Here is a 12,250-nt window from a genome sequence, read left to right as displayed (position 1 = left end):
ATTTGAGACACATCTTTGAGATTTTCTAAAACTGAATCAATATTTTCATATTCACCTGCAACTTCCAATACTATAGTTTGTGATGTATAGATCTGAACAGAAATATTCTTCACTGAACATTTGTGACTGAATCCTTTTTTCAGCTTTGCTGAAGTACCATGAATAATTTCAAGGCGATTATTCAGCCACTCTGATGCAGGTGTATTTTCTGTTAAATTATTTTTAGAACCATTTGTACAGAGTTATTAAATAGTGCTTGCATGGTAGTATTTTCTATCATACTGTAAAATATTTGTAGCTTTTAGAGAAGCAATGTGTAACTCTTGAGATACTAGTCTGAAGACTTACTGCTTTTATTTTTACTACTTCATTGAAAACAGAATGCCCTGCATCACCACATCTCTTGATACCCTAGCCGAAATGTTCTGATGGAGAAAACTGCCCCAAAATTATTGCTTCATATAACTTTCTGGGTTATTTTAATGAAATTTTACTGCATATCGCTCTGGATGTTTCTCTTGTTTCTAGAAGAATGTTGAGGTCTGGAAGCTGGGAAGCATGTAAATAGCAGCTCTGCAATTTGCTAGGCTGGAGAGTTAGAGCTGAAAAGCTCATCCTGTGCCTTGGGAATTGTGTGTTGCATCTCCTCAAGTGACATTAATATTCAGCTGCACTCCTTGAAAATATGCACAGGAATTAAATAGTTAATTAGCAGAAGAGAAATTTGATAGCACCTGCTATTAAAATATGTATTTGTTTAGCTTGTTTACTAACTCCATTCTCCACAGTTGGAGCACCTGCCAGGTCAGACTGGTTGGTGATTAAATGAGCAGGGCCTGGTGACTGTGGATCTGTATTTCATGTACTTGAAGAGTCTCACAGGGACTCAAGAGACTGCAAGGGCTGATCTTTGCAGTTCTGGATAGGGCATTCCATATTCCTCTCTTGCCCTGCATAGTGGCACTGGTGCTGCTTTGCTCCTATTTCACACACTGCCTTCGAGTTTAGGGAAGGTTTTGTCAGTTATAAAAAGAGTTTACAGATTAAAATTGGAAGTTACAGATTAAGTAGCTTAAACTAATTATGTGATTGCAAAATGCTATTCATAAATTATGGATTGCATTTTGTATATCAAAATCTATTAAACTGGAAGGCTTTCAAAATGTTTAAAAAGTCCTTATGAATTCTTTTGCCGAACTTAGGGGTTCTCTTCTAAAACTGTCCCAGGTGGAAGCAGACAAGAGACAGTTCTACTGTAAAGAAGGCAAGCCTGGAACTTTAAAATGTATCCTTAAAGGTACATTACACCAAATTACCTAACAGGAGGAGTTTAGTAGCTACTATTGCCTTTAGAAATGCTACATATGATGTATTTATAGAAACACTTTAAAAAGTTCTGAAAGATTGAAAGGACAGAGACAATGTCAGGCATTTTTAAAAATTTTAAAATTCAAGATGGCCTAGACTCCAGGGTTGTAGCACCTCTGCATTTCAATTGAACCATAATGTTTAGTGGTGATCCTTCTGTGACAGTTCTGCCTCCTCTGTGTAAAATGTATATTTATGAGTCAGAGAGACATAATGGAGTGAGATTTGCCCAGCACTGACTGTGACCCCTCATTCCCACCAGCATCAGCTTGGTGTGCATTTTCTTGTTCTGACTTTTACAGGGTTGTAATTTTACCCCTTCATCAGGAGATCCCTTTTCCTGCTTCACTTGGGTTCTGCTTTGGCCACTGCCTCTTTGTCAGGTGTGGGTCAAATATGTTCTATTCTAAATTGAGACATGGTGAAAATCACAAACTACCTGTTTATGTTGTTTTTTTCTGGGTGTTAAGGATATCACCTTGTAATGCAATTTGTCTTTTTGTAGATTTGCTCTTATTACTATTTAAAAACTTCTAAAACTTAAGCCTCTGGATGTTGCCCTGGCCATGACGGGTGGTCAGAGCTTCTGGATAGTGGGGAGGGAGTTGGTATTTTGGTGGCTGGAAGAGTGGTGTGATGTGAGGGATCTGCCTGGGACACTGCCCATGGGAGGGAAGTGGTCTTGAAGGTGGGGTCCATAATGGAGGTGAAAGTGGAGCCCTGCACTCGTGTACGGGGACTTTGTGAGGTCTCAGGGCATCCAGTTCCACATCAGCATGGCTTAGCTGGGAGTTTGTCTGAACCATCACAGGCTGTGCTCCAGAAATCCTCCTGGGACACGTGCAAAGCCAGCAGACCACTACTGCCAGCACCACACCAGCAGTAGCACAAACACTGCCCACTAGGCCACGAGGGCTCCTCACTGTGGAGTCGTTCTTGGCTTGGAGCATCGGCCCAGTGCTGCTGCAAGGCCCGGGGAACGGCTTGGTGCTGGCTGGACAGTCCTCACTGTAGGAAATGCTGAAGCTCACATCAATTCTGTATTCTGGCAGCATTGCTTGGATGAACTGTGGGCTCACAGACCCAGCTGGCACTCTCAGTTTCTCCAGTGCCTGCTGGGTTTCACCTTTCCTGCACCAGCTGGAAGATGTGTTGGCACTTGCACACATCGAGCTGTTGTACCAGGAGATGAGTGTGGAGCCAGGCTGGAGAGCTGTCAGTGCCATGTCTTGGGGGCCGCTGGAGTTCAGCAAGAAGGAGAGCTTCTCCAGGAACAAACCCACCCTTTTCCTCTCCCTCAGGAAAGAGGAGTAGCTGTTCTTGGTCCGCACAGTGAAAAGGTGGCAGGGTGGCTGGGGAGGCTTCAGGAGCTCAGTGGTGAAGGACTGCCAGGCTGTCAAACCACTGGAATCCGTGACAGACAGCACAAACTCCTGCAGGGAATGCTGGAAGTCCATCTCTAAGGGATAGCCGTGCATGGCCTGCTGGGAGGTGTTAAACTGCAGCCAGCTCTCGGATTCCCATGGAGAGCCATCAGCTGGGAGGATCTGTAGGGATAACTGAGTGGAATTGCCATCTTCCTTGTCATAAAATGTATTGGCAGGTATAGGGAAAAAGAACAGGCATCCGATGGTTGCTATTAGGAATTTAATGGAATGAACAACCTTTGGGGAAGTGTTTGCTTGCCGTTTAGAGAGAAGGGAGAAAAGGGAGGGAAAGAATTAGAAGGAGAAAATTGCTATCTCTTGGTGAGCGATGGCAAAGAAATCTTGTCAGCCTCAGGATTGTGGAGTGTGCTGAAACTTAAACTTTTAACAGTAAAGTCTTGTCCTTGATCACATATTAACCTAATTTTAAAGCATATTTAGATATCTGTTTAAACAGCTGTAAAGATCCTCAACACTGTTTTAACACTGTTTTGTCAAGTCCAAAATATTATTCAGGCCTTGTATAGCCTCTTCCCAAACAATTACATCTAATTCTAGTAACTTTTACACAGACATACCGCAACATGGTTTCATCTTCTATTCCCAACATTAATAATGGAATTTTTTTGGGGTTGGGGGGAGATTTAATGAGAGTATGGATGCCTGGGATGGGATTGCTGTGAGTGCTTCACATCTGCCAGCTTCGAAGAGTTCCAGAGAATTTGGGAGCAGACACCAGGTAAGCTGGGAGATGATAAAGTGTGGGGCAAATTTGAAAGGAAATCTCCTCTCTGTGACTGTCAGGTGAAGTGTGCTGCCAGGCTCAAGGAGCAAAGGATCACAACACGGAGTTCCTGCAACTTGTGACAAAAATGGTCCTCTCTTCCTGCCATTTCTGGATCTTGTGTACTTGTGCTTTCTACACTTTATAGTGAGGACTAGTAAAATCATGCCACATTATCCTCTCCTTGTATATTATCTAATGTAAATATTAGGGAGGGATGAATTCAGGACACAAACATTTTGATCGTGATAGTCTGAGGACTGCATGGGTTCTAGTACAGGAAACCAGAGACACCTTGCAGGGTGGATGAAAAGGTTAATGGCATCTGTGTTCAGAAGAAAGAACAGAAAAGTAAACTTGTTTTTACCTTGGGTTACAGTCTGCAGCTCCTGTGAAGCAGAAAGTGAAGGAAGAATCCATGCACTTTCCAAAAACTCTAGTCTTTCAGACGAGGGAAACAGCTGAGTGCTTGGATCCAGGTGTGATGGCAGCAGTGTCTCGCCCACCGCTGTGAAAGTGAGATCATTACAGTTTAAGGTGAAAGATCATTTAGATCTATGTAAAAGGAATCTTATGTCAATAATGTGTTATTACAGGGTTGGGAATACAGTTTGAAAGCTTTTATGGCATGTGGTTGAAGACCTTTGCCAGTTTCTGCCAGCACAGGAAGGACAATGGGAAACAGGTTGGAATTCAAGCTCCCCTTTAAAAACAGAGGGAATGGAAATGGCTTCAAGCTCTGGAGAAGAAGGATTTTTAAAAAAAAATATTTCTACATGACCTGTGCTTGGAAGACTGCTAATAACAGTAATGTGTTAGGGCTATATTGTCCATCTGTGGGCTTTGACAGATCACAGAATCACAGAATGGCCTGGGTTGAAAAGCATGTTAAAGACCATCCCGTTCCACCCCCTGCCATGGGCAGGGACACCTTCCACTATCCCAGATTGCTCAGAGCCACATGCAGCCTGGCCTTGGACACTTCCAGGGATCCAGGGGCAGCCACAGCTTCTCTGGGTAATCTGTGCCAGGGCCCCAGCACCCTCGCAGCAAAGAATTTCTTCCTAATATCCAATCTAAACCTGCTCTCTGTCAGTTTGAAGCCATTTCCCCTGTCCCGTCACAACCCCACATGCTCTATCCCAATGATGCTTGCTGGGACACTTGATAGCAAACCTAAATACCTCGGACTACAGTCTGTGTACAGGCTTTGGGTACAGCCTTAATGTAGGTCTAATAAAGTTTTACAAATAAGATGGTTCTGAAGGGCATTAACAAGGCTGTGAATTCCGCACTTTGTAACTGTTTAAAATCTACCATGTGTACATTTTTATAGATTTAATGTAAGGTATAATCCCACAAATTTACCCAATTGGCACTACAAACAAACCATCTCTATTGTCTAGTATACACTTAAGCCTGAGTCACAGATTCATGCAGTTGGAGGAGAAGGCAGACTAAAAAGTGTGTCTGGCCTAATTCTTTACTCCAAAGGATACTCAAGTACTTCTGTGTCAATTTTGATAAATATTTATTCTTCAGTCCTTAAAATCCCTCCACAATGTTCTTCAAGCATCTTTTCTAATGTTTTAGTATCCTTACTGTGAGAAAGTTTATCTAATGTCTAACTTAAATCATCTTAACTGCACTTGAAGGTCATTGTTAGCACTTAAAGTGCTACGTTAGTTCCCAGGGGATTCTGAGAATGCATCTTAAGCAAGATATTATACAAACCCATGTCTTTTCTCAGTCTTCTAGACTAATTATTTTAGTTTAACATGTTTTCTAGACCTCTGACCATCCATCCTTGTGTTCTTTTGGAGCTTTTTTAAGAGTCCACACCTGTCCTTAGATAGGATGGTCAAAGCTGGGGCTGATCATTCAGCTGAGCTGTTATCTGCTCCCAGTGAAGCAAAATAAATTGCATTCTCTTATTGGGAAGACTGCTGCTGGCACATGCCTAATGCAGGGAAGTTGTGCTTTTGCACAAGAAACTGTACAGAACTATTCTGGAATGAAAGAGGACAAAAGGAAAGTCAAACCTTACAGATACCTGGTATGCTGCTGGGCAGGTGAGAAGTGGCATTAAATAAAGTCATCAGAGGTGCTTCTACAGCATCTGTCTTGATGCCTGAGATGTTGTGTGATTCCAAGGTAGGCTTGGTGACACTTGGCAAGATCCCACTTGTTCCCAGATCTTTGTCTGAAAGCAATTCCTCTGTGCCACTGGGTAAAATCCTTGTGGGCTGTGGCTCTGTTCTGAGCATGCAGCTGTAAGAAACAGGGAATGTTGGTCTGGATAACCTGGACACATGAAAGGCAGAAAAGTCTTCTGGCACAGTAAGAACTGGAGTAGTGTCAGGAAGGGACAGAGTGATCAGACTTGGCTTATGAGGTGCTTCAGCTTCACCAGGGACAGTGCTGGTTAATGTGTGAGGAAAGCTGGCTGAGGTTTCAGTACTGAAAATCAATTTGGAATAGAGGGTCTGTGCTTCTCTCTGGGCCACAGAAGAAGCTGTGCTTTTCTCTCCAGCAAATGAAAAGCCACTGGGCTGTGGGGTAGTCATAGAAGGTTTAGACTGAGGTTCACAGCCATTAGTGAACACTTGGCTCAAACTGCTGCTTATTAGGATAGATGAGAATGTGTCCTTGATGGGAGATGTGAGGCCAAATAAAGCTGTGGCCCTTTCTGAAGCTTCTTGGAATAGTGAAGAGAGTGCTTCTGGACAGAGGGATGCATCAGAAAGCTTTTCAGGTTCTGGAAAGTGACTTTTTACCTCATTGCTGTAATCTGGCACTTCTGATACTGACATTGCTCCTGGCAAAAATGGGTGTAATTCTGTCTTGGGAGAAAATTCCACTGCTGAGTTGTGAGGCCACTGCTGAAGAGTGTTTATTACCCATGACCTGGAAAGCTGACCTGTGACTGAAGTGACATCCTGTAGAAGGTGGTATGTGGATATCTCTGATTTACTGGAAAGGAAGCAGAAGTCTGCCTCAGGCACGTGGGGCTCTGGCTGCTGTGACAGCAAGGATGTACCAGAAACTCTAGCAGGCAGCACTTCCAGTTCAGAGAAGAGAAGCCTTGTTTCAGTCATCAGTGAAGGTGAAAGATCTGGGAAATGAGAGTCTGCAAACATAATGGATACTGTGGGGTTAGTTGGCATGTCCCATGCTGAGTCCATTTTTAAGGTGACCAAGCTTTCTTGACTTGCAAGGTGGATATTATTCTGCATCTTGTAACTTGCCATGATTATACTTTCTGCACAGAACGTTGATAAGCTCTGAGTAGCTCTGAGTGATAGCACAAATGATGTGAGTAATTGGCTTGGCACAGGAAAGAACAAAGGCCCGGAATCCTCTCCTGCAGCTGGTCTCTGGGTAATTCTAGTTGGTTTTAATGCAGGTGTTGGGCTGATCATTAATTGCCTGAGGTGTAGTCTTGGAGATTTTCTTTCATACTCCCCTCTCCTGAGTATTCTCCAGCCTGCAATTTCATACCCTAGCAGCTGTGAGAGGTGATGTGAGTCCATGTTGTGCTGCAGAACCTGGATGAATTCATGGAGCAGGGCAAAGCCTCCACATGTGATGGGCCAGGAGAGCCTCACATAGTTGTTGGCAGCGAGGTTGATGCACCCAGTGTCCTCAGCCAGGATGTGTGAGCCCCTGGCTGCTGGACCTGTGTGCTGCAGCAGGGTCAGCAGGGAGCTGTCCAGGTGCAGGTATTCAGCCATCCTGCACACCACGGACAGGCTTCCAGGGCTGCTCCAGCAGAGAGAATGATTTCTGCACAAGTGATGGGAGTTTCCTTCCCACACCTGATATTGAAAGTCCAGAATTAGAGTGGTTAAGGATAGTTCTTCTTACCCTTCCCCATTTTTGTGAAAATCCCTGTTTGAATTTAGTCAATCATTGCCCAAAATTTTACCTCTTAATCCAAAACTTCCTTCTCCTTGAATATATGAAAGTTTCCCATCCCACTAACTTCACTGATTGCTAAGTTTGATCCTACTGCTTGTGCAGAACACAGCAGCATGGGCTGAATTTCCAAACACTGTCCTCATTATGGAAGTAATTAACCTCAGAGACATTCTCAGTCTGTTACACATCAAGTGTAGGTACTTACACTAAGAAAGTACCATCAGCGGTAACAAACAGTGTCTTGTGGAAGAAATTTGGAGCCTTACTGGGAGCCTGCCTCTCTCCCTGCTCACAGAAGAGATAGGAACTGGAGCAGGGCAGCTGGATGCCACCTGCACAATGGAGAATAAATGTCCCTGCGCTGCTGGGCTTGCAGCCTTCATGCCCGTGTCATGCACTTTTGCTCTGGGACAACAAAGCCTCCTGCTTTTATATTCAACATGTGCTTGTTCAATATTTTGTGGGGTTTTGTTTTGGTTTTGGTTCCTTGATGTCATATTTCCACAGCAGGAAAAAACCCACCCTGTGTCAATTAGGAAGCACCCATCTCTTTTTCTTAAAATTCATTTTTCCCTCCCCTCACTGATTAGAGCTGAAGCCATGAAGGCCAGCAGTACTCACTGGTAGCTGTTTGGCATGTGCTTGAAGTTCTGCATTTCCAAGGATAAACTGCTGTCCTGCACGTGGATGGTAAAATTTCCAGCAGCCCTCAGTGTTTCCTGGGCAGGCAGCCCTCCAGATGCAGCAAGGTTGAGCAGGTACACTGCTCCCTCCCCAGCCATCGGCAGCCCTTGCATTGTGTTTGCTTCAGGGTTGAATTCCAACCACTATGGCAAATCTGTACCACTGGCTAAAGAGACCTTTTCTGTAAGAGGATGGCAGAGAAACAAAATTAGTGATAGGAAATGGTGTTACTACTTCAGTTTTACATACTGTAAGCTCTAGCTGGACAAAAGTTCAGAAACAGCACCAACTGCTCCATTTGAAAATCTTAGAAAGCAGAGTGCATTGACTTTTCATGCAGTGCTTGTTTTGGGTGTTTTTTAGCATAGTGGCAACACTTTTTGTCCATTTCCAAGACCCTGCATTCTGTAGACTACTGGTAGATAAAACACAGGTGTATGCAGGTTGTTTATTTGCTTAGTAGGGAACTGCTGCATTGGCAGTGAATGATTGTGAGATTTTTGCTATCGGTTCTACCTGTCTCTAATACATCTGAGGCACTTTGTAGAAGGAGATTTTTAATGAGTTCATTTTAAACATAAAGTGAATGTCTTTGCTGCAGGATTGCACCAGGAAATGCATTGAATAGCATTACCTTGTACTGAGTTATCGTTCCCTGAAAGGCAAACGCTGGCACTGGATAATAGAATATTTTTCCCATGAGGACAGTTGCATCTGGGATTATTGATTGCAGGCTGTTTGTTTCTTCCCATCTGTTATTCAATTCCTTGGCAACCTCAGCAGGGGAGCTCACACAGACAGACAGCAGTGCAAAGAGAAGAGGGAGCAGGGGCAAGACCCTCAGCCCTGGGAGCACAGGGGACCCTGAGGCAGGAGGGCTGTGCTGGGTGTGCCCTGGCTCCCTGCAGGCATCTTCCATCCTCGTCCAGCGCAACTGGCAGCTGGGTGCTGCTACTGGAGCTGTATGGGAAAGAGAAAACCCAAACCCACGGGCACGTGATCCTCAGAGCAGCCAGCTCCATCTCCCAGGGAAGCAGAACACTGCCAAGTGGCTGAAGCTTCTCATTGCATTGGTTAAAGTCCTGCTGGTCTCTTTGGGTCACAGTGACATTTGGGGCAGGCTCTGGGCTTTGAGAAGCCTCGGTACTCACCATGGCTGCTCTGTTCAGACGAAGGATTTCCACGGGCAAACAACAGGTAGCACAAAGCTGGTTCAGAATGTTTTTAACCCAGTTGCCTTCAGTCTCACTGTTGCTCCCATCTCTGTTTCTGTTGTGATAAAAGCCCACTGAGAGGTGAAATGCTAAACCAGGGCCTCATCAGGAGCCTCCAACATATGGCATAGGGCAGAGGCAGGTGAGCAGTGCAGTAACCTGACCTGCTGGGATTTTGTGGTGTAGGGTACCAAAGGGAAAGGTGAGTATAGCAAATGGCATTGATTGTGGGGACAAAGGCAGGCTGAGACTCACTGTCCTTTCCTCTGTAACATCAAGGGCTGGAATTCGATTTGCTACATTTGATGCTGCTTCTTCAAGTGAGGATAAAAGCAGAAATAAGGGCTCTCATACACCTGTGAGTGGCTTCCAGCTTTTAGATGATCAGTGCATACAATATGTTTGGTCTGTTCTGCTTAGGACAGCTTTATTTAAAAGCATATAAGAAAATAATATTTACTAGCCCAAATTATAAAACTGAGAAAGTATGGATGATGTTTTGGAGCCAGATGGGCAGCAGCAAGGCAGGGCAGGAAGTGCTCCTTTCCTGGTGCAGCTCTGACAGCAGGATGGCTTGAAAACCACAGCCTGCTTTGCTTTGTCCCTACAAATTCAGTGGCCATTTATCAAAGAATCAGGTTGTGCTCTGCTGGTTTTTAACAAGTATTTTCTTCCTTCTGTTTGTGGATGTGTTTGCAGTAGTTGCCAATCTTTCTGTCATGCTCCATTGCACAGGTCCCTTCCATTTTAGCCATGAGTGGAGCATGCTTTGGATGGAGCAAGAAGTGGTGATGCAAATTTTACATAAAGACAGAAATTGTGTGAATTTGCCAAAAGACAATGGTTTGCTAGAGCCTGCAGTGTGTTCCTATACTCTGGAAAAAACAAAAACCCACTTGCCCTACTGATGGGTGTGCAGTGCTTGATGTCATTGTCTGCTTTTGGCCAGAGATGAATTTTTATCCAGCAAGTCTGTTTCCCTTGCAGCCATGATTGGCTCTGAATAAATCAAAAGTTAGTGCTTCTTTGATTATTCTCAGCTGTGCTGAGAAACAAGTTGCTACATTCACCTCTCCATTTTTCACTGTCAATGTCTCCCACGTTCTTTTCTCCTGCAATCCATGAAAACAATGACAAGTCCTCATTCACCCCTTATTAAATAAGAGGGAATAGGTGGTGGGGCAGAAGTTCAAGTTGGAGATGAGGACTTTTATTTAGGGAATATCAATCTTATGCAAGGGAATGGGTGCTTGACAGCTGACTAATCCCTCCTAATGAATTGGCCTCCTGAGAGCTGAGTAAATATTGCCATGTAACCATACATGAATCATCAGCGTGCTCTGAAATGATGGGAATACTCTGAGATCCCTTTGTTGCTGTGAGCTGATAGTAGTCCAAACCACCTCTGTAAGGACAACATCTGCCCAGTTCAGGGATCCAAAGCCTATAGACACACCTTTGCTTCAGGTGAGGGAATGTCAGTGAGTGTTTCACCTGTTTGAGTCCTGTCTCTCCTTAGTAACATTTGTCCATTTGCTTTGACAGCAGCAGACACTGTGTATTTACTCTGTAGTGTCAGGTGAGGCTGAATATTTCACACTGCTTGCTGTTGTGCAATTCTGGGTATAAACTTACTGAAATCTCACATGAATGTGCAAGGGTTTAAAATAATTAGATTTTAAAAATTTCTCTGGAGTCTCCCTGTAATCCTCACTGTTGTATAATTACTGAGCTCATAATTAATTGTTCATGCTAAATTGCATCAGAGGCATGTGGCAGTCTGTTGGGTAAATGCCTTTTGATAAAAACAAAAATGAGAGAGTGGGAGAGAGACTTCATAGAGGAGTATGTAGTAGCAGGACTGGGGGAATGGCTTCAAGCTACAAGAGGGTGGGTTTACATTGGATATGAGGAAGAAATTCTTCCCTGTGAGGGTGCTGAGGCCCTGGTACAGGTTGCCCAGAGAAGCTGTGGCTGCCCCTGGATCTCTGGAAGTGCCCAAGGCCAGGCGGGATGGGACTCTGAGCAATCCGGGATAGTGGAAGCTGTCCCTGCCCATGGCAGGGGTTTGGAACTGGGTGAACTTTAAGGTCCCTTCCAACCCAGGCCATTTTATGATTCTCTGAAACTATCTCCAATGTCACTCTCTGACTACATGCAGGGAAACTTGCAAACAAATGTAGCTAATCTTTCCCACACAGAACCAAGAAATACCAAAAGTTTTATGGAATAACTTCATTATCCTGTGATTTCATGACCAGGGTGCAGTGATAAAGGTGGACAACTGAATCAAACAGAATCCTTTTGGGGCACCTCTAAGTACTTGTAAAGACAAAAATAACTTGCTTATTTTGCTTCACTTCTAGCTTTAGACACGTTTTCCTATATGTGTGCTGCATTTATACAAAGGCGATTCTGAAGCCAGGGGAAGAAACACCCCTTAAGCCTTATCTGAAACACCAAAGGACACAGCTGAAGGATACACTATCTTCTGCTTTCTTTTTGGGTGAACTTGTAAAATGGAAATTGTGACTGTCTTGTTTCCCTGTGCTGCCCCAAGGCACTCTCTTGTCACTCCTCCTTAGAGGAAACGGGGAACAAATGTCCAATTCTTCTCTGTCCATATTTAGCAAGCCTGCTTGGCAGGGCTTAGGGTCTCCTGCAACATCCCAAATAGCCTAGAATGGTTCAGCTTTACAGCCTGTAACACAAAGGTAATTTTTTTTATTAGGTTGTTTTTTGTGTCTATTAAATCCCCAGCACCTGGAATCAAGTAATTGCTTGGCAATTTTAACTTCCTTTCAAGTGTCTTTGACATTCCAGCCCCCTTCTCTGCTGCAAAGGAAGCCTAG

The sequence above is a fragment of the Vidua chalybeata genome, chromosome 5, assembly GCF_026979565.1.
Source record: "Vidua chalybeata isolate OUT-0048 chromosome 5, bVidCha1 merged haplotype, whole genome shotgun sequence".
NCBI lineage: Eukaryota > Metazoa > Chordata > Aves > Passeriformes > Viduidae > Vidua > Vidua chalybeata.
The sequence above is the reverse complement of the archived record's forward strand: the minus strand, read 5'-3'. Positions refer to the sequence as shown.